This window comes from Indicator indicator, chromosome 31 (assembly GCF_027791375.1).
Source record: "Indicator indicator isolate 239-I01 chromosome 31, UM_Iind_1.1, whole genome shotgun sequence".
Taxonomy (NCBI): Eukaryota; Metazoa; Chordata; class Aves; order Piciformes; family Indicatoridae; genus Indicator; species Indicator indicator.
In genome coordinates, this window is record NC_072040.1 from 4,022,085 (window position 1) to 4,027,682 (window position 5,598).

A 5,598-nucleotide genomic window follows, 5' to 3' on the forward strand; every position below is an offset into this window, starting at 1 on the left:
TCCTTCGAGCCGGAATCGAACCAGCGACCTAAGGATTTCCGGGAGTGACACCTCTACAGTCCTCCGCTCTACCAGCTGAGCTATCGAAGGGAGCTGCGGAAAGTCTTCATTTCACAGCAGACAGCGTGGTCGAACAGCCCCTCACGGAGGGTGGTTTATGCCACGATGAGTCTGGCCCCCTCTCCCGGGAACACCAGGAGCTCCCTAAAGCTCCCTTGCTTTAAAACCGAGATCTGGAATCGCAAGTGGCCCGAGCTGACAGGAGGAGGATTCTTACAGTCAGGGTCTCCTCGGGGACAGTTCCCTCAGCCCCTCACACTGCCTCGGGGTGCGAAGACAACCCTTCCCTCGTTTCACCCTTTCCTTCCTCCTCGGAAACATTGATTACCGTGCTTGAAAAGCACGAAATGAGAGTCTCCTCCCACCCCATCATCCCACTTTATGGGGTGCCTGGTCTACCAACTGCCCCGTCAGATGGAAAAAAAAAAAAAAAAGGCTCCGCAACCACCACACTGCCCACGGACGGACATGTTCGCGTGGGACACATACACCTGTACACGGACATAGCTTCTCGCCAGCCCGTGGGCAGCGGGGAGGGAGGAAGAGGGCGGGAAAGCCGAGCCCGCAGCGCCCTCTGCTCAACCACAGGGGAACCTCAGGCCCTGTCAGGAACAGGAGGGGCAAAGAAGCCACAAAACTCCAAATTTACCTGCCTTACAAGCCTGCAAAGTCGTATTGTTGCCTCTTTCCCAGGAAAAAAAAAAAAAAACACACACAAAAAAAACTACCCAGATTTGTTGGGGTTTTTGTTTACTTCCAAGTTTATTTATGCCTGCTGCTTACTCCTGGGCACTCAGCACCTACCTGCATTCGCTGTGATTCACTTTCAGTACTCAGAGACGACAACGCAGCAAGTTCCCCAACATCAAAGCTCTGACAGGAGTCTTTGAGCTACAAAAGCTGTAATCAAACGGAATGTGGAATACAAACTGCCCTGAGACAGGTGCTGTCAGCTTCATACGGTATGAAATCTCACCTTTTGGTGTTCATTTACATTTAATTCAAAGTTAAAGGAGCTTGAAAGATTTTTTTTTTTTTTAAGAAGTACTTTCTTGTATCTTCCCATCGTAATAGGTTTGTTCTTAATTTGTAGGAAACAGTTACTGAAAGCAGCAGCTGAGTCAAAGTACTGAAATAGTGAGTAGTGGTGGTCCTGTTGTTAAAAAAGAAAAAGAATAACCCAAAGATGCAGTTACAACATCCAATAAACATCCTCCTTGGAGTACATCAGTATGAACACACACACACCTCCCTGGTTTTCATTTTCCCTCCTGGATGTATTACTGTCCTGTGGGACAAGGTCTGATGTTCAGAAGTTGTGCTCCTACATGACAAAAGGATGGAGATGTATCCCCACCACCACTCCCTTCATCTCCTCTCAGCTTCTAGGAGCTTTATCAAACCAAACTCTGTCTTCAGAGACCTGAGCTTACCAGGGGTTTAAACCAGGGGGTTTACCAGATTATTTCCATTTAGTAGTCTTCAATGCCTTATCACCAGTTTCTCTGCTAATTATAATGCTGGCAGAAACACCAAATATGTCAGTCAAAACCACATGCATCCATCAAATCTTCAGGCCAGCTCCTTGACTTGGTCTAGATTCAATGTCACAGCACTCAAGGTGATATTGCTTGCATCAGCCCCCTGTGGATGGAGTTTCCTCCTTGTATTTGGAGAAATTCCTGATGAAAAACAGGAGGATACTCACCAGATATTCTTTTGAATTAAAATAGTTCTCCATATGAGCAGCACATATTACCTGCATCTGCTCCACTTCTCAGCACTGAAGATCCCAGCTTGTCATTTGCTCTTGAGTCACGTCTCAGTTCAGCAAAGCTGCAGTTCAGAGCAATTGCAACTTGGTTCTGTGCCTTCAGAGTCAGACTAAGGCTTTTCCTCCCCTCTTCTTTTTAAAAACCTCTTCAGAGTTTCTGAAGGCTTTTCCTTTCATGGCTGTTGAAAATTATCTGCTTTTGCTGGAATTTTCTCTAAATACTCCTTACAGCATTCTCCTGAGGCTCCTAAGCCTTACACCACTTCACCCAGAAGGGTTAGTCTGCTCTGTGGACTGGGACTCGTGCAGCCTTTCAGAGAGGGGGAAAGTACTAATACCTCTGCCCAACTAGACAGAGGTAATGCCTAAGCATGACAAAGAATTCTATGCACATGATGATTTTATGACCTTTGTTTTGCTGTATTGCCAGTCTACATTATTCATGCTGGCGCAGGGAGGGTGGAAAGCTAAGGCTTAAAGGCCGTACAAAAAAAAAATCAAAATATTTCAGTATATGTGGATGGGCTTCGAATTTATACTAGTGCTTTAACCTCTGTGACAGTTGTGTGCAAAAAATATATCCTTCTGCACTTCCCCAAAGCAGCCTGTATCAGCTTCTCAAGCAGGCTCTATGACTACTCCAAGAATTCTGAGGTGGCCTTTGTATCAAGCCTTGGACTGAAGAAAATCAGTGCAGTTCCTAAGTTCAGGAGACAATAGAGAAGCTGCAGGGATATAGCCCTTCCAGGAAGCTACAGTAGGATCTGCTCAGGCACATACATGAAGAACAAGTTACTAACTGTAGAATAATTGCAGTTTTCAGGGAGAAGATTGCATTTTAGCTCTGTCTCTCTGCTTCTGGCAATCCTCAGCTGTCACTGGCTTGAGAAGCAGCTGAGGTCATGCTGAGCTCACACTGTCTCTTGCACAGTGTGAAGAAATGGTGTCAGTGCACAGTTCTGATGGATGCTGTCACTCAGAAACTAAGTCCTAAGCCTCTACTCACCTGCTTATGCAGAGGTCTCACCCCTTCTCTCCTGCTGGATGCAAAAGTGTGTATTTGGCAGCTCCTCAGAGCAAAGAAAGGTGGATCTTGGGGCAATCCCCAGATCTAGAGCAAGCCTCTGCAGCTTCTAAAGTTAGTTTATCACCATGGAGGTAGAACAGCACAAAGCATGGTTGCCCTACAGAATTACTCGGTGATTTTTAGAATAATTGATAAATCCTTACACATCTTCTTCCCTTTCCTGAGCATGCCCACAAGTCCTCTGCTCCCTTAGAAATTACCTATAGTTCTTTCTCTCCCATACATACAGATCTCGAAGGAAGTCAAGCAAGGTTTTCATGTCTGTCAGTCTCATCTGCGTGAAACTGGATCATTTATCTATTGCCTCTCACTGTCTCCAAGAGCAGCAGTATAAACAGAGGACAATAAGCTTCATTTTGAAGAAAAGCTTACATCCTGAGTTGCCAAAACAGCCTTTAAATCAAGTTTTCTTGTTCTGAAAGAGGTCGTGTGAAACATGCCTTAAAGGTTTCTAAGAAATGGCATTTTGTGCAACCAGGCTCCATAGACTGTTGCCTAATAACCACAGCACCTTCTAAATCTTCTTCCAGTTTCTGGTCACTTCCTTCCATCTTTCTTTTAATTTCTAACTTATTGAATACAAGTTTCCAAACAGCACAGACCCAGTCCAGATCTCCAGGATCACTTTAGGGGTGCAATTAGATTTGCTACCAGCGAGACAAGCCACTAGAAGTATTATTTCCAGCAGAAAACAAAATTAGGAGGTCATTTAAAAAAAAAATAGAGGTGGATAAAGTCCAAACACAAGTCTGTGCAGCTATCTCATCATCATCAAACCAATGCCTTTCATTAGCAGAACATAGAGTAAGTCTTTGCTGAAGCCTCTTAAAGTGTTTGCAAGTCACTGCCACAGAGGTTGTGTTTACACTGAGGCCCAATGTGATATTAATTAATAAATGTTTGGTGATATTAACCAATGTTCAGGATCACCCAGTGAACATCAATTTAAGTACTTCAAACTGAAATAAACCCTTTCAAATCAGTGATGGCAACTGCATTCCTGTAGTGTCAGCTTGGCCACTGAGTCTGCTGTGGATCCAAACACCACTACTTATCTTTCATTAGATAGTGACCACCCAGAACATCTCAAATCATTAGAAGCCAGCATATAGGATCATAGAATCATTTAGGTTGGAAGAGACAAAAGGTTAAGATCATCAAGTCCAACCATTAACCTAACACTATCAAGTCTGCTACTATACCATCAGCACCACATCTGCATGGCTTTTAACACCTTCAGAGACGGGTGGCCTGTACCAGGGCTTGACCTTTTTGGGGAAGAAATTGTTCCTCCTGTTCAACCTAAACCTTCCCTGGTGAACCCTCAGACTTTCCTCTTATTCTGTCACTCGGGAGAAGAGACCAACCCCCACTTGGCTCCAATCTCCTTTTAGGGAACTGTAGAGAGCCAGAAGGTCTCCTCTCAGCCTCCTTTTCTCCAGACTTAACAACCCCAGTTCCCTCAGCCACTCTTCACAAGGCCTGTGCTCCAGACCCTTCACCAGGTTCATTGCTCTTCTTAGGACCTGTTCTAGCACCTCGATGCCATTCCTGGAGTGAGAGGCCCAAAACTGAAGCCAGTGCCCAGTAGATGCAGTAGAGCGGAACAATCACGGCCCTGATCCTGCTGGCCACACCATTGCTGATCCAAGCCAGCGCGATGGTGGCCTTCTTGGTCACGTGGGCACACACAGGTTCAGATTCAGCCACTGCCAATATACGTTTGACCTGACTCGTTAACACCAAAAGCAGCTTCCACAACTCACAACACAGGAACATCCAGGGTTCACCCTGATCCTAGGGAGAAAAGCATCTTGTGAGCCTTCCATAAATACAGGAAGAAGTAACCCAGAGTTTTGCAGAAGGGTTTTATGGCTCCTTTTTTAGGCTCAGAAGTTATGATTACAGCCAATTCTTGACACAAAGTACCAGATGTAGCTGGTGGAAAAAGCAGAGAGAAAATTTCAGTAGCTGTCAATATGTTCATCTTTGAGCACTGCCAAGTTTTCCAAAGCCTGCTTCTTCCAAGTGATGTTGTTCATCATTTTGCTTTGAAATCCATGGGACCAATGGTTCAAAGACACATTCCAAGATAACATGTCATCTGTGATCTGGCCACTGCTTTGCTACACCACATTCTTAAGAGAACTTGAAAAAAGATTAATGTCTCAGGATTTTAAAGCAAGAGTTTATATATTTGAGACCAAAATCTATTAAATTTAGTGGTTCTAAATATTCAGAACAGGTGTGAGGTCCAACACACTTTTCCATCAAGAGTTTTTCGTTCAAAAATAGTTTATTTTAAACAGAAACGTAACTAAAGCAAAATGAATGATGTCAGAGTTTACTTCTCTAAGATTCATTCCAATTCTTCACCTTCTGTAGCACTGTTCATGTATGCAGCTAGAATGTAGAATGCAGAAGCCTGTATAATGGCAACTCACTCCTTTGGCAGCCAAATCAGTGGTAGTCAAACAGGATAAGCCTAAAAGGGCTAGAGAAAAACCACACCTCAGAAAACCAAAGCACATCTTTTAACTTATATATTTTTAATATAGCAATCAAAGAAAATTCCAAATCCTGTACAGTGAAGTGTAGTATAGTACACTATATACTGCTATAATACACTATTGTTACATTACAGATTAAAAAAAAAAAAAAAATCAAGTATCATTAG

The 5,598-nt window shown here is 43.7% G+C and overlaps 1 non-coding gene across 1 annotated transcript; it reads right to left on the reverse strand.

Moving 5' to 3' along the window:
• Positions 1 to 90, reverse strand: TRNAY-GUA (transfer RNA tyrosine (anticodon GUA)). Its single transcript is given in 2 exon segments — positions 1 to 36; positions 54 to 90. It is a non-coding gene; the product is annotated as a tRNA-Tyr (tRNA).
• Between the last annotated feature and the right edge of the window lie 5,508 nt (positions 91 to 5,598).